Below are 22,845 nucleotides of genomic sequence, written 5' to 3'. Positions count from 1 at the left end.
CTTCAACTGAAAAATCATATCTTGTGGAATCTTGCAAGTGATTTTCCTCGTAGTTATCTATGGTAGTCATGGAGTCTTGACTCATTTGAATTTTTGTCTCTTCTGATAGGTCAACAATTTCATCTTCGTGTACTGACATCTCCATCAGTTCGTTCATTAATTTTTCCTCAGTGTTTCCTTCGTGCCTCAGTGGTTCCAATTTCTTTTAAGTTTCCCCATTTTTCGCTTTTTGGGGTGTTTTTGTCTTCGGTATTTTATTTTAGTGTTTTTTCTGCGATTTCTTTTTCAGGAATTTTTAGGTTTCTCAGAAATGCATGTGAACCTGTTTTTCTTTTGTTTTTGCCATTTATACCTTTTTTTTGTTTCTCATCTCCTGTCGTCATTTTGTTTCCTTTATTGAAGATGTCATAATTTTCTGGTTTTTCCAAGTTGTTTTTTGTAGGGATCACTAGCGAGCTCGAATGCTCAGTCAGGTCAATTCAATTTTCCACCAGAACGTTGTGTGAAGTTTTTTGTGCAGTATGTCTGCCTCCTCTTCTGGTGCGACGTTCTCTGTTTCTTTTCGCTCTTTGTTGCTCGAATGATTGCTTGTTTTTTCCTTTGCTCTGTCGTTCTTAGGCTGGTTCCTCAGAGAGTTTCTTTCAGTCATCATCGTGATCAGCGCGTGCGTTAGATCAGATTTTTCGGCACGTTCGCTCCTTGCAATGTCGATTAATCTTGATTGCCATAGCTGGCTGGCGCTTGCTTCTATGTTGAGCCGTTCCTGCAGTTTCTTCATATGTGTGTCTTGTTAAGTTTGATTCGAGTGTATTAATGCTAATAAGGTGGCTTGATCCTTTACTGTCTCATTGCGAGCTTCTTGCAATATGGGATTAGTGATTGCAGTGTTGTCGTAATTAGCATATTTTGAAGGTCCAGCATTGATGTTGAAATTGATTCCATTTCGTGATTGTGTCCTTTCTCGCATCCGCATATGTTTGGTGTTGATGATTCTTCTGGGTAGAATGATATTTTTTTTTTAAAGGTTCATCTGTAAAAGGATTGCCTTTGCTTGGCCTTTTCTGGTGTTCTTTGTGATTTCTCTCGCTTTGTTCTCTGCTTTCTTGTATCTCTTGGGCACTGGTGTTATTCACGTCTATTGGCTTGAAAGGCTGTCTATTACCAAATAGCTCTTTCCTTTTTTCATAGCTCTTCAGAAGATTTTTACAATTTCAGCTATGTCTAGTGATAGGCGTGCTGCTTTGGGGTTTATTTGCTGCTCAGCTTTATCCAACATCAGTTGAGATTGTCTTCTGCTCTCATAGAGTGATTGCGGTTTTCTTCTTGCCTTTTTGGCTTTCTGTTGCTGAGTTAGTTCCTCCTCTTCGTTTTCATCTGTTATCTGTTGCTCCCATGTTTCTTTTCCATGCTTCAGATCATCAGTTGTGATTTTTGTTTCATTTTTTGTCTATCTCTTTCTGTGTCCATTTCGACATCATTGTTTATTATCAAAGACTTGTTTCATTCTTCAATTGTTATAAGATTAGGATTGTACCCAATTTTCTTGTTTTCTGTCGCTGTTTTGCATCTCTGATCATTTAGGTCTCTTTTTTCCTCTGTATTTATTGAATCCTGTTCTTCATGCTTGGTTTTTCCGTGGTTTGGGACGATATCGCTTTTTTCTGGCAGTGCGGGGAGGGTTTCCTCTGCCATAGAGTGTACGTTCTTGTTGTCATTTCCTTTTGATGTGCCTCTAACCAACATCTTGACGCTTCAGTTTTGTGTTGTGCTTCGTTTCAGGTCTTTATTTTCCTATTCCTTATCTGTGTCGCCATTGTCTGTTATTGAATTGTTGCTTACTGCTGCATTGCTTTTGCCCTGCTTCTTTGGGCCTTTGTTCTTCATGTTAGGGGTGCCCGTGTTCTTTGTTTGTAGTCTAGTTTGTGGTGGAGTCATTTCTTGATTTGTTTTTGTTCAGGATGCCGTTTGGGGTCCTCCCGGGTGGTTCACGGGTCAAGACGTCCCGCAGTCTCCACCAGTGAGCTGCCGTGCTTAGTGGCTGGATTAGTTGGTGCTAGGTTGCACGTTACAGTTGGTATCGCTTAAAAGGTGGTGGATCAAAGACCAGGAGGGCCCGCAGTCTCCACCGATGTGCTGGCGTAGTAATTGACTGGGTAAATTGGTGCTGGGTTGCACGCTATAGTTGGTGCCGCTTAGAAGTTGGCAGATCAAAGGCCTGGAGGGCCCGCAGTCTCCACCGATGTGCTGGCGTAATAATTGGCTGGATGAAATAGTGCTTGTTTGCACGTTATAGTTGGTGTCGCTTTAGACGCGGTGGATCAAAGGCCAAAAGAGCCGGAGGCGTTGGTGCGTGCTTGCACTTTGAAATTGTTGCTGCTAGGAAATGGCTAATCAGATGTGTCCACAGTCTTCACCAATGTTCCAGCGTGGTTTGTGACTGGGTGAGCTGATGCTTTTTAGCGCGTTGGAGCTGGTTCCATTTCAAGGGTGGACTTCAAATCCCGCGAGCAGCCGAAATGTGTATGCTGTGTGCGATATCCAGGAAATAGTTTTTTCTTTTTTTAAGAATTATTATTTAATGACCGAAATCCTTCGGCTACACGCTGCGACATTTGATCCCTTCACAGGATCAAAAGCAGAATCCTTCTGCCCCTGCACCTGCCTCCCTTGAGCAACTTACATCAACAAAGGAGCCCCCTGCAGCCTTCTACAGCCCCGAGGACTGCAAGCGCTGACATTTGCAAAAACAAAATGTTGGGTGCGATGCGGCCTGAAAGCGAGGCTGGCCGTCCCAAACTGTTGTTAAGCAACGTCTTCTAGTCTGCATTTGAGGCAAAACATCCGCCGGCAGGCGGAAGCCGGCGGCCACCTAAGGCCAACATAAGGCCGCTTGCCCTGTTTGCCCCTGTTTGCCGCGGTTCGGCGCAAGGTGCCACTCCAATTCGAACATTACTGCAGGAACTATCTTCTACTCAGAGGTGCCTGTACATCTGATGTAAGTACCATATTAACTGTACCATAACCTAGTAATGCGACCCAATGTATGCTCCTACACCATTGCAGCCAGTCATACTCCATCCTGTTCAAATAGCGTCCTACCTATGCTCATGCCTTCATGCCGGCCCACTGCCTTCCTAAGTTCTACTACTGTGTGCGGCTCCATACTATAACCTGTACCAGGCGGCACAAACAGGCCCCCTCTATGTACCTCTCCCTAACTGCCTACGCTAATAGTCCCATGGCGCTGAAAGGTCTAAATGGTTCCAGATCAGCACACTGTCAACTCCCTGATTGTTGCATTCAGTTTTTGGCCCAATATTTGATTGTTGCATTTAACCTATTTTCCCGAATACTTGATTGTTGCTTTTAGTCGATTTTGTCCCAATATTTGATTGTTGCATTTAACCTATTTTGCCCAATATTTGATTACTGCATTTAGCCTATTTTGCCCAATACCTAGCCCACTCAGCCGAATATCTAGCCCTAAGCTGTCTAATATTCGATTGATGCATGTACTAGCAAGCCCCAGTTCGACTAGCCACAACACTATGTACTCTTACCTACCAACCCCAGTCTCTCGTGTATCATCCATTAAGCTCTACTTATTACTACTGTCTACATCACCATGCCCTCCATACTGCCCCCCGAGGGCATAGGAGCCTCTCACATGCAACCTATCTACAAATCCCCTTACCACAAAGCACACAGAAACCACAGACTCCGGGCATGACTACCCAAAATATTCAAACGTGTCAATAAATATAACATTATCCTAGATCACCTTCGACCGAAACTACCTCCTCCTTTGGCAACCACCGTTCTTCCTAGCCGCAAACCCCACCCTAAAAGAAATAAGCCCACCACTAACCGACTTGCCACCGCCAACCTGCGTCCCACTTCCAGAACCCAACCTTAAAGGCGCATTAATCAATGCTAGATCTTTAGTTGCTCATGCTACAGACATAGCACACACTATCCTGGAAAATGACCTTGACTTCATCGCCATTACTGAATCCTGGCTCCACGAGGCAGCAGGTCCAGCACTAACGCTAGCAGTCCCAGATAACTACACTATCCTTAGAGCTGACAGACTAGATGTACGAGGTGGAGGAATAGCGATCATCGCCAAAACCAATCTCTCCTTGAGAATTACCTCTACACCTAACCTTAAATCCTGTGAGTCCCTTTCCATTAAACTACCCACCGCCAACTCTCAAACACTAAATATCCATCTCCTCTATAGACCCCCAGGCCCAATAAGCACCTTCAATGAAGATATTACCACTTTTATCTCTGAGAAGCTAAAAAACTCCTCACGAACCCTAGTGCTAGGAGATTTTAACCTAGGGTACAATGATATCAATGATCACCAGGCCACCTCCGTAGCCAACACCCTGACAGAACTAGGTTTCACGCAGAAAGTGAATATGTCCACCCATACCAAAGGGAGAACTCTTGACTGGATTGCCAGTCACAACTGTAACCTCTCCATTACATCCATCACCCCCCAAATATGGACTGACCACCACTTAATCTCCTTTACTCTCAATACTAAAAGACCCACTGCTCCAACACGCCCCCTCGCCGTACCCACATTAACTAGAAACAAGAGAAATATCACAGCGAACAATATCTTGCCCCATATCCTACCTAATCTTAACTCCTTACCAGACCATACTGACCCAGGCCTCCTAGTGGAGGAATTCAATAATGCCATGACCATTGCTCTCGACAGCATTGCTCCGCTTAAACTTAGGAACAGTAAACCAAAAAAGCATCTTAACTCTTGGTTTACACCCCACCTAAAAAACCTAAGATTACAGAAAAGAAAACACGAAACGATATGGAACCTACATCCTACCGCAGAAAATAAAACCAATCTAATAAATATCTCAACGCAATACAAAAAGGATATCATCCTGGCCAAACAAGAAACGTATAACTACAGGATTACCCAAGCTAACTCCAGTATGAAGGAGCTCTTCTCTATTCTAAAAGAATTGGAAACCCCTATTGCAGTACAGGATGACTCTATTAAAGATAAAACCAGGTGCACAGACATTCAGCTGGCACTAACCAACAAAGTTTCCAACCTCCAAACTAAAATTGCTCTAAGGAAAGCTTCACTATCAGCCCAAACCCAATCTCCCCTGAACAAAACACCAATACCTAAACCCAAAGAACTCACCCTATTCAACTTCTCTAAGGTTTCAGTGCTCAAGGTAGAGAAAACTATTCTTGCACTTAAACCATCCAATTGCAAAGGCGACCAATGCCCAGCACAACTGATCAAGGACGCTGCTAGAGATCTAGCTCCCTTCATCACCAAACTTATCAATGCCTCCTTTACTACTGGCACAATTCCGCGTAACCTAAAGGAATCCTGGGTACTCCCCCTTCTGAAAAAACAAACACTGGACCCCAACATTCCCAGAAACTACAGGCCCATCACCACGGTGCCTTTCTTACTAAAAATACTAGATAAGGTAGCATACACCCAAATTCAGAACTTCCTTGAGGTGAACCATCTCCTTGGCGCCCGCCAATCCGGTTTCCGACCTCAACATGGCACAGAGACTGCCCTTATCGATTTAAAGGCCCAAATAGACTCACTCAGAGACGAGGGCAAATTAGCACTCCTCCTCCTACTAGACCTATCAGCCGCCTTTGACTTGGTGGACCACAGAGTCCTGTGCAATCACTTGGACTCTGCGGCCCACTTTTCAGGGGAGAGTATAGTCTGGATACAGTCATTCCTTAGTGACAGGACCATGAGGGTGTTCTCCCCTTCAGCGGCAGCAGACCCGATACCCATCACTTGTGGAGTGCCCCAGGGATCTTGTGTCTCGCCAACACTTCACAATATCTTCACAAAGCCACTCTTTGATGATCTCGACAATCTGGGTGTCACCTACACCAATTATGCAGACGATACCCAGATTCTCCTACCACTTACCGGGGATTATGTGGAAGATCTGGCTTTGGTGAAAAGAGTCTATAGCATCGTTCAGGCATGGATGGCCAACCATGGCCTATGCTTCAACGATGACAAAACGGAGCTCATCATCCTGGGCAGCACAGCTCGCATCTGTAAACTCAACCCTAATTACTCAGCATTTATCATCGATGGGAACACCATCAAGGTCGCCAGAGAAGTAAAAACTCTAGGTTTCTATCTCGATTCGACCTATCCCTTACCAAACAGGTAAACTCACTGGCCTCATCCACAGCCTATACATGCAAATTAAAGGAATGGTTCGCCCCAAAAAATTTATTTCAAAAATAGATAGGCAACATTAAAACAAAACGATTGGCATTTTTCTTTTTCGAAGTCCCTATGTAAAATTTTGAGCAATTCAAGCTCAAAAATTGAAAAAGCAAGCACATGGGCATTTTATGAAATGGCTGCCCGCCTGTGCTGGCTTTTGTGGCACTAATGAAGGAAAAGCCAGCCAGCTGTGGTAAACAAAAGCTAACACTGGGTGGCTTTTCCTTCATTGGTGCCGGGACTCGGAGGACGCAGATCGGAGACTACAGGCAGAAAAGCTGCAGCTGCATCTGGAGGAGCCCCGAAACTTAGAAACAAAACCGCAGCTTTAAAAATGTTGTATTTATGTTTGCAGTCGCTTTTAAAGGGACCGCAAACATAAATACAACGTTATTGTGTTTGAAAACGCTGCGGTTTTTCTTTCTAAGTTTCTCAGGCTCCTCTGAGCCTGAGAAACGTAGAAAGAAAAACCGCAGCGTTTTCAAACACAACCGCGTTGTGTTTCTGACTAAATATGCTTTTCCATTTGGGGCTTTAGGGCTCCCATTTAGGCAGAAACACAGCGGCATGTAAACACAACCGTGTTGTGTTTCTGCCTGCCTTTGCTTTCAGTTTGGGTCTCCGGTGCTCTCCTGGGGGAGCACCGGAGACCCAAAGTGATAGCCACGGCAGGCAGAAACACAATGCGGTTGTGTTTGAAAACCCTGCGGTTTTTCTTTCTGAGTTTCTCAGGCTCCTCCGAACCTGAGAAACTTAGAAAGAAAAACCACAGCGTTTTCAAACACAACCGCGTTGTGTTTCTGCCTAAATCTGCTTTCCCATTTGGGGCTTTAGGGCTCCCCACGGGGAGCCCTAAAGCCCCAAATGGGAAAGCAGATTTAGGCAGAAACACAGCGGCATGTAAACACAACCGTGTTGTGTTTCTGCCTGCCTTTGCTTTCACTTTGGCAGAAAAGCTGCAGCTGCATCTGGAGGAGCCCGGAAAACTTAGAAATAAAACCGCAGCTTTTAAAACGTTGTATTTATGTTTGCGGTCGCTTTTGAAGCGACCGCAAACATAAATCCAACGTTATTGTGTTTGAAAACGCTGCGTTTTTTCTTTCTAAGTTTCTCAGGCTCTTCTGAGCCTGAGAAACTTAGAAAGAAAAACTGCAGCATTTTCAAACACAACCGCGTTGTGTCTCTGCCTAAATATGCTTTCCCATTTGGGGCTTTAGGGCTCCCCACGGGGTTCCCTAGATCCCCAAATGGGAAAGCAGATTTAGGCAGAAACACAGCGGCATGTAAACACAACCGTGTTGTGTTTCTGCCTGCCTTTGCTTTCACTTTGGGTCTCCGGTGCTCTCCTAGAGCCCCAAATGGGAAAGCAGATTTAGGCAGAAACATAGCGGCATGTAAACACAACCGGAGACCCAAAGTGAAAGCCAAGGCAGGCAGAAACACAACGCGGTTGTGTTTACATGCCGCAGTGTTTCTGCCTAAATCTGATTTCCCATTTGCGGCTCTCGGGCTCCCCACGGAAATGCTAAAAGCTGCAGTGTTTCTGCCTAAATCCCCCTAAATGAAATGGGAAATGCTAAAAGCTGCAGTGTTCCTGCCTTAATCTGCTTTCCCATTTGGGGCTCTAGGGCTCCCCTTGGGGAGCCCTAAAGCCCCAAATGGGAAATCAGATTTAGGCAGAAACACTGCGGCATGTAAACACAACCGCGTTGTGTTTCTGCCTGCCTTGGCTTTCACTTTGGGTCTCCGGTGCGCCCATGTGGGAGCACCGGAGACCCAAAGTGATAGCCATGGCAGACAGAAACACAACGCGGTTGTGTTTGAAAACGCTGCGGTTTTTCTTTCTGAGTTTCTCAGGCTCCTCGGAGCCGGAGGAGCGTGAGAAACTTAGAAAGAAAAAACGCAGCGTTTTCAAACACAATAACGTTGTATTCATGTTTGTGGTCGCTTCAAAAACGTTTTTAAAGCTGCGGTTTTATTTCTAAGTTTTCCGGGCTCCTCCAGCCCGGAAAACTTAGAAAAAAAAACGCAGCTAGTGTTTATTTTTATTAAAAAAATAGCACTTACCGAGATGCAGCTGCAACTTTTCTGCCTGTAGTCTCCGGTCTCTGTCCTCCGCGTACAGCACCAATGAAGGAAAAGCCACCCAGTGGTAGCTTTTGTTTACTACAGCTGGCTGGCTTTTCCTTCATTAGTGCCGCAAAAGCCAAAGCGAGTACAGCGGTGGGCATCCATTTCACAAAATGGATGCCCCCATGTGCTATCTTTGAGCTTGAATTGCTCAAAATTTTACATAGGGACTTCGAAGAAAAAAAAATGCCAATCCTTTTTTTTTTATATTGCCTATCTATTTTTGAAATAAACATTTTTGGCTGAACCATTCCTTTAATTCGAGCCGGGAAACAATTCCTATCAGATGACAGTGGCCTAATCTTATCCAGAGCCCTTATCCTTTCAAAATTAGATTATTGTAATTCCCTCTAAATAGGGGCATCTAAACAAACCATCAACAGAATACAAGTGCTCCAAAATAATGCTCTTAGAGGGGCCCTAAGTATTCCCAGAAGAGCACATATTTCTGAAATAAGACGCAAATACAAATGGCTCTCTACCCAAGAAAAAATCAACCTCAAATATGCCTCCCTCATCCACAAATGCTTAAACAACAAGGCCCCTAGCTACCTAATAGAACGATTTACTAGAAAAAATTCCACTAGACCAACAAGAATAATCAGCCCCAACCGCCTTCTAGTGCCCAGATTTAAACTGACCACTATTGGAGGATCCAGCTTCCCAGTTAGTGCAGCTCAATTGTGGAACTCCCTACCTCACGCACTTAGATCTCACCAAACGTTCAACAAATTCAGAAAGAACACAATAAAATGGCTCACTGAGAATGCTCTGTAACCCTCATTCTCCCCACGCACCTACCGCATGTATTGTACCTGATAGAGAATTGCTATTATGTAACATCAGCTTTATGACCTGTTGTCTGCATACCGTTTGTACTTGTACTCTACTGCCCAACCTTTATCCTGTGGAGCCAAGAAAATTGTTCTACCATGTTCTGTAAACTTGTAACTTCTGTAACCAAGCTGTAAGCCCTCTTGTCACATGCGCCCTGCTACCTCAGGGTCTGGCGCGCACAATAAATAAATAAACAAACAAACAAACAAACAAACAATGAGAGGGAGGGATTAGTGTGTGCTGGATGACTACAACCCAATCAATGGTTGTGTTAACAGGGGGCGATCTCCGGGTTTCTAATGTCTAGATGTGTACGAGCGCTGTCTTTTGCATCATGTTAATACTTTTTTCTAATTGTGCATCCGTGTTTGACTCTCGTCAGCATAAGCTGCGAGGGAGCTGGCAGGGACTCTGGCATCCAACGTTATGGAAATGGGGCCTGTGGAGATTTCTTTCTATCCGTTTGTTGGAGTGGGCTTAGTTGCTTACCTCATATTTTCTTCTTCCGGCTTCGCCCTCCAGGCTAACGGCGAAAACAGCAGCGTGCCCTTCAGTAGCTGTGGGCTTAACTGCATTTCACTACAGTTTGCTTGAGATCTATATAAAGGATTGAAGGCGAGCGACCCCCAGATAGCACGATCCTCCCCACAATGAGAGACAATAATGGACTCTCCCAAGATGGGAATAAGGCTAAGACAAAGTGCGGGTGAGCTTAAATGGGAGTTTATCAATCAGAATAGGGCATGCAAAGGACTCTGCAAACTCCGAGAGCGCTATGTCTGACAATAGCAAAGACAGGCGTACATATTTACAAGAAACGTCATAAGAACCTACATGCTATAGGGGGCACAAGTTCGTGGGGATTGGGTGGCGACGACTAACTATAGGTGCTGCTGCGATGTGGTTTGCCGTGGTCGGTGGACGTCACTGGTTACCCTCGTGGGCTGGGCTGGGCCGGGCAGGTCAGCTGGGTTCATCCGGACGGTGTTGTTGTGCCAGCCGTGACCACTGTCAGTGATGAACGTCTTCCCTGGCTTTCTGCCCTAAGGCCACGCACACCGCAGTCATTCAACATTGCAATATTATCTTCCCCGATAAATCTTCCAATAGGTTATTCTACAGGTTAATGCAACACAGGAGGAATGCACCTAGAGTGGGGTCGTTTGGTGATACATCAATACATGGTTACCATCGTCCTGTCGACCGGGTATCATGGGTCGCAAGGTTGGGTCTCAGGGCAAGAGACGAGCTGTCCGAGTTATCATGTCCCGTTAGAAGTCATAATGAAATGTGTTCCTGCAGTGTTGCTGTAATATTGGGTGTCCTAATTTTACAGGGGCCATTAACCTGGGGTGAGCTGGTGGGTCGTGGAGCCTAAGAAAGGGCGCCTTTGGGCCCGTGTTTATGGCCGGGGTTTATTGCTGGGTTGTGAATAATTCAGGTGGCAGGCCGTGGCCTTGGGTGCTGCGGGGGAATGTGAATGTTTGAAGCGGCTCCAGCCGAATTGCGGGAGGTGGAACGGAGCAGCACAGGCCTCTGCTCTTTCGTCTGGCAGGCTTCAATGGGGAGGAGGGGGGGGTGGCCTTGCATATGCCCACAAAGGTATTTTCCTCGTGTGTTGCGGATTTAAGTGGAAGAGGCATAAACATTTATATAATATACAATACTCATTGACTCTTTTCAAAGCTTATGTTTTCAACATTGTTAGTGCCTTTTACATGGCCATTTCAAATGTGTTACCCATATGCTAAGTATTTAACAACCACAACATTTTGTTACATTTCTATACATGTGCGGTAAGCGAGGTAGTAGTAAGGTTGGTGGAGCACGCTGGGACAACCCGCTAATAAGACTGATGGCAGTGACACATGGTGAGCTTAGACATACATAATGTGCATTTTTCGTGCACCACATACATGGGCTTCCAATAGGGCTGTATTTGTCTTCCTTTGCACTCTAGCAGCATTAGTTCAGTTATGGCATGGGACCTTGGGGTGCAGTCTTCTCGGCGAAACATATAACATGAAAACACCGGGACACTTTTACCATTTGCGCATAGCCACGGGGATGTGGATACTTCACCCCGAATGTCATATAAGCACACATTCTGCCATCTTCATGGAGGTTACAGGTTTTTAGTCAGAAAGGTCATGGAGAGAAGGGTTTCATCACAAGTAGTTTGCTCATTAGTTTTTGGGGGCTCTGCTTTTGTCAGGGGACCATTTTACAGTTCTTTTCCACCCCAGCCCTGCTGGCCGGGTCATACTGGGAACAGCGATACACTGCGGAAGGTGAAATGTTACAGTGTTGGCATCTAACACTAGCTCATGTCCATCTGTTCGTGGGAACGGGCTCTCAGCGGATCTGCCAGGGAGCTGTGGCCACAGGGACAAGTGAGACTCTCCAGGGGTGGGCCGCGCTGTGGTGCACAGGGCTCAAACCATTTTGATTTCACAAAATGGTTTCCAGGGCCTAACTAAATAGAGCATGTTTGGTCAATGTCTTCAGCCAGTGGTCCACCCACCACCTGGGCCCTGGTGGCAGGGGGAACCCCCGACGAGCCATGGACTTCACAAGGGGGAGGGGCTGCAGAGAAGGGGGGTCTCTTGGACCAATCCTCCCATACATTTCCCCCCTTTCGTTACTTAAGTAACAAATACTGTAAATCCTCCAACCTCTTGCATTCTTCCTCTTCAACTATAGCCTCATCCCATGCAGGGGTGCCTTTTATGGGCATCCACGCCCTACACACTCCTCGCAGGCTTTATCCTCTTCTAGCATATTCGTCCGGGGTGCAGGTCAGATATATACAACCACTGTCCCCTTCTAAGTCCACCCACACCACCTCATACCAATCAAGTTCACGGGGCTCTTTAATTGTAGTGTGCCATAGCCTATCTACTACATCCCCGCTGTAGTATATGGGCACCATCTGGAATCTTGGCGTGTTATCTATTTCTGTTTGTACCTGCACTTCCTGCATGTTTTGTATCGTACCGTGGGCGTTGCCCATTGTCACCATCATCATTGCACCATTTGGTACGGCGTTAGCACAACATCGAAGACCCACCTGGCACATACAAAAAATAAAAAGGAGGAACACTACTGCCGGCATCAAAAATTTAACAGTCATTCCCAGCCATGATGGGACCCAGGAGAAGATGCTGTCGAACCATGTGCTCTCTTCTGCTCCACCTTCCATTTTCATTCTTTCTCCTAGGTTATGTACTGCTTCGATCACATGGGACAAGGAACCATTGTCCGCGTCTTCGGAAGGTGCGAAAGTGCAGCAGGCACTTCCAATTTTTCGGCAAACACCTCCGTCCATTGCTGTCAACAGGTCCAAGACATACCTATTTTGCATGGTCATTAGCCGCAGTGCTCGCAGTTCCACCTTTATTACGTTGAATCCTTCTTCAGTGTCATTCGCCAGCTGGATCAGCTCCCAGTGTGTATTTTGGAGCCATTTTGCATTTGCTCGTGCCTGGATGCTAGGGATGAGTGAGGCAAAGAAAGTTTCTGCGGAACTGAATAATCGATATCTATCCGGGATCTGTGCTAGCAGCTCTGATGATGCTTTTGATATGTAGTTCGATGATCGTTTGTTTTGTGACAGCACCTCCTCCTTGTTACCGGAAGACAGGACATATACTTGTGACTCTGCAGTTGGCGGGGCCTCATTCTGCTGAGGTCTTTCTCGCATTTTCTTGCTCCCATCAATGTGGCTTTCCGGTATCACCATTAGTGCGGAGTGTAGGGTGGCCAATGAGCAGCTGCTGCCTCAGGATTGTGGGAGGTGCAGGTATGCCTGGTTGCCACATACCCAATAAGTGTCCATGAGGGCCGCTGTCCCCTTCCTCATATCTGGGATGGTGAGGGTCTTGTTGCAATTTTTGTTTACCCCCATGAAGACTTTCCTGTCTCCCTTGAAACACAGTTCATAGTTTATTTCTTTCTGTAGCTTGAAGGGCTTTTCAATGGCCGTCACCAAAGTCAATTTTGAGATGTGCTCCTTCCAGACTGGTGTGCAGGTTTTTTCTATCCATTGCAGTTTCTCTGGTGCCAGACCTCGCAGCGCTTCAGCTTTGCACATTATCTCTTCATCTTTCGACTTATTTTCTGAAAATAGTCTCCCTTGTATTATAAAAAATGGTTCCTCCAAACATATCACTCCTACCGCCTTCGGATAACAGGTCTTCTCATTCTGCAACATTTTAAAAGTTACCTCATGTGCCTGGAAGGTGTTCTTAATTCTGCACAACGTGAGATGAAGGAGACATTGGGCATCGACAATAGGCAACTCTTTGGGCAGCAATACTTTGGGTGTACCTGAAGCATGCGGAATGAGGGAGCAGACATAACAGCTTTCATTTGTTGTTTGCTTAGCTGTTGCACTCATGTCCGCATACCATTTATTTGTCTGGTGGGGGTGTCGTGAGTCTTCCATTTTGTCCAGCCCCAACCCGTGATATTCGTCATATTTTCTCCTTCCCGCCTCCCTTTTCCTTCTGTTATTTCTAAGATATTTCCCAGCTTCATGGGCGAAGAACAGTGTGGGCCCCCCTTTCTCCCCTTCGCCCCCCTTTCCCCAGTCATTGTATAATGCTTCATATCTCACTGTCATTTTGTCATTCTCTTTCTTCATACTATCTAGCAGTGTGTTTTCTGTTGCGGGATTGGGCACGCTGGTGGGGGTGTTGTACAACCATGATATAACAGAGGGGTTACGATCATTTAAACTGTGGGCATTGTAATTAGATGCTTTTGGCGGGGAAGTTGTGCTGTTTTGCGTTTTTTCCTGCAGTCTTTCATTTGGCGAGATAGCAACATTGGGCGGCGTCGTGTAATATCCCCATACAAGTTTAGATCCGTCCCACACCAAAAAATCACCTTCTTTAGTATTTGCAGTTGTTGTTTCATTTGTCGCATTAATCCCGTTGCTGCTATAAACCAATACGTAACCAAGCCAAACAGTATTGAAAAAAATAATGTAATGCATACAGACAATCCACACTCATACGAATATCTACATCTTTCAGCTAAAACTTCTCTATATCTAACAAATCTATCCGTTGCAGGCTGCCCGTTAGTTGCCATGGTAGTTCCTGTTTGAGATATAAAAGTGCATTAAGTGCGTGCATGTAAACATTTTTGTTGGCACTGTTTGTGCCAGGAGGTCATGGAAGGGAGATGGTTTGGGTAGGGGAGGGGGGAGGGGGTGGGAAATGTAAAGAGAAGGGAGCAGACAATATACACATTTTCACATCGTTATTTACACTTGAACGCCCCTTTTTTTTATCTCGATCGATAACCTGTAATATAATTTCTTTCGTTAACATTTTTGTCTGTCAGTTACACTCCTCCATTCACTTGTTCACGTTCACCCATCATTTTCATTACTGTTGTTTGCTGTTGTCTGTGCCTCCCCATCCACCTCTTCCTGTACACTATTATATGCCTTTCGCACATCTGTCAAATGTATCCAGTATTTGAGCCCCTTTACTTTTACAGCTGTAGGGGTACAAAATACCACTTTGTATGGCCCATGGAACCTTGGGGCATTCCACCAGCGCACAAAGCTCCGGACATAAATGAACTCTCCTGGCATTAATTGTGCCTGTACGTCATGTTCTGCATGGGACACCGTCGTGTTTCCTTCTTCCCTTGTGAATGGTGGTGAGAGCTGCTTTGAGATTGTACGTGCTGCCCTAGTTAGCTTCTTCAGGTATTCTGTGAACTCATCTCCCAATATCGTGGCGCTTCTGTGTGCATCTGAGTGTTGGCGTAGTGGGGAATGTGCAGTGTGCATCCGTCTCCCTGTCACAATTTCGTGCGGGGACAGATGGTGGTCCTTGCTCGGCTGATTCCTCAGCTCAAACAGTACAAGGGGTAAGCAGTAGATCCAGTTTTTCTTCAGCGAGAAACACAATTTAGACAGTCTCCCTTTTAACAGTCCGTTCATCTTTTCGACAACGCCATTACTTTGAGGATGATAAATCGAGCACAATTTATGTTTTATTCACAATAACGTGGTCACTTCGTTGAAGAGCTCGTTCACAAAATGAGTTTCGTTGTCTGAGCGAATTACGTCACAAATTCCCCAATGCGGGAACACTTCCCTTATTAGGAACTTTGCAGCGCATTTAGCATCAGGTCGTGCACATGGGCCTGCTTCCACCCACCTTGAAAATGGACATACAACCACTGTCATGTAGCGTGCCCCATTACACCTTTCCCCCATGTCTGCATAATCAATGTGCAGTTCTCTGAAGGGCCCTATAGGTTTTGGAATTGTTCCCCTGAGTGTTAGTAGAGTCATTCCACAGTTATAAATTTGGCACGTTGTGCACTCCATTGTCAATCTAGATATGTGTTCTTGGAGACATGGCACGAACCAGTCTTCTTGTATCTCTGCTGCAATGTGTTGTTTGGTGTTATGCGCGGGAAAGTGTAATTGCTGAAATGCTATCTCTAACAGTTTGACGGGCATTACTACTTTTCCTGAGTTATTTTGTCGCCATAGTAAGTCTGTTGCCGATTGGCTGCACCCTCTTTTTTCCCACACCATCTTTTCATCACAACTGGCCCCTTCCTGCAGCTCTAGTATTTGTGATATGGGCATGGCATTGTATCCTTCTGGAAGCTCTTCGCTCGTTTTGGGCTGTAATAGGTACTCACCTGCTCCATGTCTTTCAAAATATGAAGCTTCCTTGGCAGCAGCGTCTGCTGCCGCGTTCCCTAAAGATACAACGTCTGTGTTGGACGTATGTGCTTGGCACTTCACTATTGCTATCACTGTTGGATCTTTTAGGGCCTCAATTCTTTCAGTAGTTCTGCATGCTGCACTGGGGTCCCATCTGCCCTTCGAAACCCCCTCCGCCCCCACCGGGCTAGACCTCCGTGTACTGTCGTCGTCATGTAGGCTGAATCTGTATATATTGTTACTGCACATCCTTTAGCTGCATGTAATGCTTCTATTAGGGCAATAAGTTCTGCTGCTTGTGCTGAGAAATGTGATGGAAGGCGATACTGTTCTAGTACTTCATACTCACCTTCTTCTAGCCTCACTACTGCCAGTCCCACATGTTTCTCTCCTGTGTCCATGTCAATCGACGCTGACCCATCCAAAAAGTACACCTCCCCCTCGCTCAGGGCATTTTAGCACACCACCGTGCCCTCCCCTGTTTCTCCTGTGTAAGTTGCACAATTGTGTTCTTGCATGTCCTCTAGTGTGCATGGTTCTGTGATGAATGTTGCCGGGTTTACTGTCCTGCACCGTACCACGTGAATATTGGCGCTGGACAATATTATTTCATAGGCAGTTGCTGGCTGTGTGGTCAGTGTACTTTTTGATCTTTCAAGTATTGCAAATAATGAGTGTTCCACGAACAACGTGACAGGGCACCCCATTACTATTGTGGCACTTTTCTCAATGGCGAACGCGGCGGCGGCGAGAGATTGTTCGCACGCGAAGTGGCCTTGCATCACCGCATCCAATGTGCCACTATAGTAAGACAATGGTTTGTGTCCTAGGGAAGTCTTTTGTGTCAGTACAGCTGTCATAAGGGTTCCCTTACAATGTGAGAACAGGTCAAATTTGCGCTCATAATCAGGATTGGCGAGTACTGGAGCACTCGAAATCAGCTCTTTTAGTGACTTAAACGAGTCACTCATCTCTTCTGACCACTCTATTTTCCTATTCTCTTGCTGGGCCTCCTTGAGTGCTTGCACTAATGGCCTGGTGTAGGCTGCATAATCTAATATCCATGCTCTACAATAGTTACACATTCCCAAGAATTTCTGCATCTCCTTCACTGTTGTGGGTTCTCTCACTGACCTTATTGCTTCCACTCTGTCAGGGATTATTCTTTTCCCGTCTCTTGATATCAGCTGTCCCAGGTACAGCACCTCCGTCTGACAGTATTGTAGCTTTCCCTTGTCCACCTTGTACCCTTTATTCACCAGCAGCGTCAAAAGTATTACTGAGTCTTTCCTGCACGTCTCTTCACTCTGTGCACAGACGAGCAGATCGTCCACGTACTGAATGATCGTGCTTTCAACTGATAAATTACCCAGGTCTTCGTGTAGTATGCGGTTGAATATGCTTGGACTTTCACAGTATCCCTGAGGTAATCTGCAATGCTCGTATCTCTTTCCCCCTAATGTGAATGCTGTCAGGTATCTGCTTTCTTCTGCCAAGGGGATGGAGAAGAATGCATTTTTCAAATCAACCACTGTGAAATGTGATGCCGTTTTTGGGATGCTGCATAATATTGAAGCAGGGTTCGGGACTAAGGGGAACTCTTTCTGTATGACGTCATTTAGGGGGCGTAAATCCTGGATCATCCTGCAAGCCCCTCCCTTTGCTTTTTTGATCGGGTAGTTACAGGTGTTACATGGGGAGTTTGAAGGCACTATTATCCCCTGTGCTAACAATGCATTTATTGTCTCTTTTATCCCTTCCTCAGCTTCGCGGGACAATGGATATTGTTTCACTTGGGGCAAAATTGCCCCTTGTTTGAGCTTTATTACCACTGGTTTCACTCCATGCAACAAACCTACATCATGGGGGCCTGTTGTCCACAAATTGTTTGGCACCACTCGCATGTCATCGTCAAAAAAGGACGGTGGCGTTCCCACCACTGCCATTAATTGGATGGGAATTTGTCTAGTCTGAATCAAAATGTCACAGGGCATTGCTATTTCCATTATTATCTCGCCATCATTTTCTGCATCAGAAAAGAGATCCTCATCAGATAAGTCCCGTAGGGCAATATTAGCATTGATGCACAGTACAGTGTGCCATTCACACCCATCTATGTCCATCCCAATCACTGCAATCCTTTTTGCTGATACCTGGACAGCATCCAGGTCTAAGGATACCACTGACCCTGGTGCTATGTCTGGGCGCACTATTGGGCGGAAGATGAATTCTGCGGGTATTTTCCACTCCAACCTTTTTAGCTCGGGCACTACTTGGGCCAGCATTTTTAAGCCTTCGATGAACATTCTCTCGTCCACTGGCATGCCACGTATTTCCGGTGCCGTTGTCCGAGCCTGCACTACCAGCATTACGCGTAATGGGCATATTCCTGGCGTCGAGCACACTATCCCTCTTTCTGTAAATTATATCGTCATGTTAAACTTGCTAAGAAGGTCCCTTCCGAGCAGGTTTATTGGCGATTGTTCATAATACAGTAAGGGTGTCTTTACCGTTTTACCCCCTACTGTCACATCCAAATCTTCTGTGTAAGGAACTTCAATTACAGCCCCAGAGAACCCCTGCGTCTCTAACTTCTGGTTAGATAACGGAAACCGGCCCTCCCGAATACATGATTTCTTCGCTCCCGAATCCACCATGAATATGAACTGCTTCTCTCCTATCTGCGCCCCTACCAATGGTTACTCCACTGCATCGTAGATTGTAGATAGAACAGGACACGCAAGTGTTCCCTGTGGGCTGTCCTATGCTGGTTCTCTCATTGTCCCCCCCTGGTTGAACACACTTCCTGAAACTACTGACACACCACTATAGGGGGCTGGTGCTGGGGCTCCATTTGCATTTGTTGCAAAAGGGTTGCCTGGGGTGTAGTGCATGGTGTCGTTGTTTTGTGGGTGATTCTGTGTTCTGTAGTGATGCACTTGCCTTTGCTCTGGGTACCCCTGCTCTTGTTCCCTTTGTTGTTGCCCCATTGGGAGACCATATGGGCTTCCCGGGTGAGGGTTGCCATAGTGTTCTATCTCTGGAAATCCGTTGTTTGTTCTACTCCTGTACTCTCTGGAAAAGTGCCCCCACCTCCCGCAGTTCCAACAGCTTCCCTGCACACCTCTGGGACCTTGCCATCCATTTCCTCCCATTCCCCCGTACCCTTGTCCACCCCCTCTTCGACCCCTGTACCCACCTCGTCCCCCTCGAGGGGCCCACTCTTGCCACTGCGGACCTCCACTCTGCTCCTGCTCGTTCCACTGTTGTTGCCCTACTCCTGCCCAATTCGTTGCCATCCTCCCCTGTATTGCTACCAGCCCCTCCTCCTCCTCTTCTCCCTCCCTGCTGTGTGGGAGCGTGGCTACTGCTGCAGCGACCTTCACCAGCTTCGTTTGTACTAATTTTACCTCGTCTGCCAATCTTTTCTGCGCTATCTCCTTTTCCCTCTCTTTTATTCGTTTACAGTGGTGGACTATTATGCTCTGTATTTCGGGCCATCCTTTTGCTTCAATACCTGTGATTTTGTCAAGTGCTTTTTGTACCTCTTTAGGGAGCCCCCTCTTTATTATGAAGTAGAATAATGATGTTGATTGATACCAGGGCGTGCCCGTTTCTGCTCTCCACATCTCTTGGACCCGAAAAATGTAATCCATAGCATCTTCCCCGTCGTTCATTGTACATTGCATGACTGACTGCAAATCTGGGGTGTCTGGGAACGTCTCTCTTAAGGCGTCCCACACCCTGGCACGTACTGTGTTAAAAGAGGCGCCATCATGCCGATCGCAGTGTAACGTTACTCCCGGGAAGCCAGCCTTTACCCATACTCTGTCAGCTTGATCCCAGACTGCTGATACTAGCAGACTCTTCACATCACCTATTGCTAGAGGTACCCCGGCTTTGTGTTTCTCAAATGCATATATCCACTTGCTTGCCCCTCCTGATAGCGGGGACAATAACTTTAACAAATTGGCCTTATCCATCTGAGCCCAAGGTATGTAATTCGGCCTCCCTCCTACCCTGTGTATTAGTGGGAGTTGTAACCTCCCCTTTGTTGTCTTGTCTGCACTCACCTTCATTCCGTTTTTTCCTAGTGGTGCCATTTTCCCCAACCTATTCCTTAGTCGTCCTGCCCACTCTTCTTCCATGGTTCTCCCTGAACATGCGCCATCCAACCCCTCACTTTCTCTTCCCATTGCCATGCTTAGTCTTTCACTTTCCTCTAAGTCTTCTCCTATATCACACAATAGCTCCTCTCCACCTCCTGTAGTCCTTGTCTCATCGTCAGTGCGCTCCTCCCTCTCCTCTAGTTCAATTATTCGGGCCAGTTCTTCTTGTATCCTAAACAATATCTCCCCCTTCTTCCACCCATCCTCAATAGTTTTATCCTGACTCTGCGCTCTTGATGTGGGCTCTGACCCAGCAGCATTAATTGCAGTCTGTTCACATATACTTTTTATCCGCGAGAGCTCATCTTTTGCTATAGAAAGCCTGGACTCTAGGTCCTCTGTTAGTTTCTCAATGTTCACTATTGGTGTACTTACCTGGTCACGCTCTCTATGACTCTCATACGGTGGGGGTGCTGTTGGCCTTTGAGTCGTAGTGACTGTTGTTGGGGGTACATATGTTGGGTCACTGTATCCTTCTGCGGGCACTGGCTTATTTAGTATTGGGTACAACCTAGTTATCTCTACCGGTGGCTCCCCTTCTGGCAACACCTTGTCGTCTTTTGGTATCAGTAATGGATTGTCAGTGGTAGATAGCAGATCAGTACCTAATTCCCTTTTCTTAGGTGGGGGTACTTCTTCAAACAATCTCCATAGGTCTAATATTTCTCTCCTATTATGTAGCTGATTCCCCTTGTATTTCAAACAAATGCATGTAGCTACCATATCTAGGACACTCTTGTCAAATGATCCCCCTTCGGGCCATATTTGGGGTAATCCTTCCCCCTTCAGCTCTGTGATCCACCGATCGTGATATTTCTTAAAGCGTTCAGCGTACCCAGGTAGATTCTTAGAAATATGTGCTAATGGTGTTTCTGCCCCCATAGTTCGTGGTGGCTCGATACTGATGTATACTTATATATATATCTTTATATAGATGTATCACCAGATATATCTAAGTATTTGTGTATCAGTGCACGTGGGGACCTGCGTGTGTTTCCGCCACCTGTACAATACAAGAATGGCCGCGCACAGCCTCTATTCTGTATACTTTAGGGGGCACATACAAAAGCAAACCACCCTTCGTACACCATCAATATCTTCAGCAAATTTACCCAAAAAATCAAAAAGAAACAGTCACTTTACTGCATTGCACTCTTCCTTGTAAAATTTCTTCTGGTCACACTTACCATAACCACACCATAATTATGCACTTATGACCACTTTTACACATTCATCGTGACAAATATGTCCTGGCACATATGATGCTTACACACCCATAGGCAACACTCTATTCACAGCTCAATTTGTAATCCCTTTCCTCCCTTGCTAGCTGTCCCTTTCCGTCTTAATCTGATATGAATTTGTCTTGTAGTTTTGATATAAACTCGTCTTTCTACTTAGATTATCTTTTTTTTTTGTTGTTGTACTAACCCTGTTTTTTCCCCGTAAAGCCAGAGAGAAGACTAGAAAGAATAGCAGCCACTAATGTAATCACCGTGTCTTCCTTTACCAGACACCTTTATCTCATTCTCCACTTCTTCACATATTCCCAGTACTATTCAAGATAGCACTATGAGGCGCCGCCTTCTACCCCCTCGCGGAGCTAGGTTCCCGTCTCTTTATCTCTTTCCACCTCTTGATCCTAATGGCCATATGCAAAGAAAAAGTAAAGAAAGTCTAGAGTGGTTCTTAGTAGTCCCAAAGTGTCCCCTTTCAACCAATCTCGTTCCCTGTCCTATTTTTCCTCCCCTACTCCCTTTATGGACGCTCGCACTTAATACTCACGTGCCCGTCTTGAACCGAGAGTCTCCGAAACTGGGTCCGTCCAGGCAGTGTTGCTGTACGCTCAACTGTCAGCCCCGGCTCCGGCGAGCGGTACTCAAAGGGGATTTTTCAACCGGGATCCCGTACCCTCTCTATGTTGAGTGCACACTTCTGAGCATACCGGTCGCCGTTGGCGGCAGCCCTCCGGAGCCGGCGCACTGTGCGTATCCCTTTTCGACCGGAGATTTTCGTGCCAAAGGGGACGGTAGGGATATATATATATATTAAGAGAAAATAATCATCACGCTGTCGGGGTCACCACTGAAGGCGAGCGTCTCCCAGATAGCACGATCCTCCCCACAATGAGAGACAATAATGGACTCTCCCAAGATGGGAATAAGGCTAAGACAAAGTGCGGGTGAGCTTAAATGGGAGTTTATCAATCAGAATAGGGCAAGCAAAGGACTCTGCAAACTCCGTGAGCGCTCTGTCTGACAATAGCAAAGACAGGCGTATATATTTACAAGAAACGTCATAAGAACCTACATGCTATAGGGGGCACAAGTTTGTGGGGATTGGGTGGCGACGACTAACAATAGGTGCTGCTGCGATGTGGTTTGCCGTGGTCGGTGGACGTCACTGGTTACCCTCGTGGGCTGGGCTGGGCCGGGCAGGTCAGCTGGGTTCATCCAGACGGTGTTGTTGTGCCAGCCGTGACCAATCAGTGATGAATGTCTTCCCTGGCTTTCTGCCCTAAGGCCACGCACACCGCAGTCATTCAACATTGCAATATTATCTTCCCTGATAAATCTTCCAATAGGTTATTCTACAGGTTAATGCAACACAGGAGGAATGCACCTAGAGTGGGGTCTTTTGGTGATACATCAATACATGGTTACCATCGTCCTGTCGACCGGGTATCATGGGTCGCGAGGTTGGGTATCAGGGCAAGGGACGAGCTGTCGAGTTATCAT

This window comes from Ambystoma mexicanum, chromosome 4q, assembly GCF_040938575.1.
Source record: "Ambystoma mexicanum isolate Mex_15411 chromosome 4q, UKY_AmexF1_1, whole genome shotgun sequence".
Taxonomy (NCBI): Eukaryota; Metazoa; Chordata; class Amphibia; order Caudata; family Ambystomatidae; genus Ambystoma; species Ambystoma mexicanum.
The sequence above is the reverse complement of the archived record's forward strand: the minus strand, read 5'-3'. Positions refer to the sequence as shown.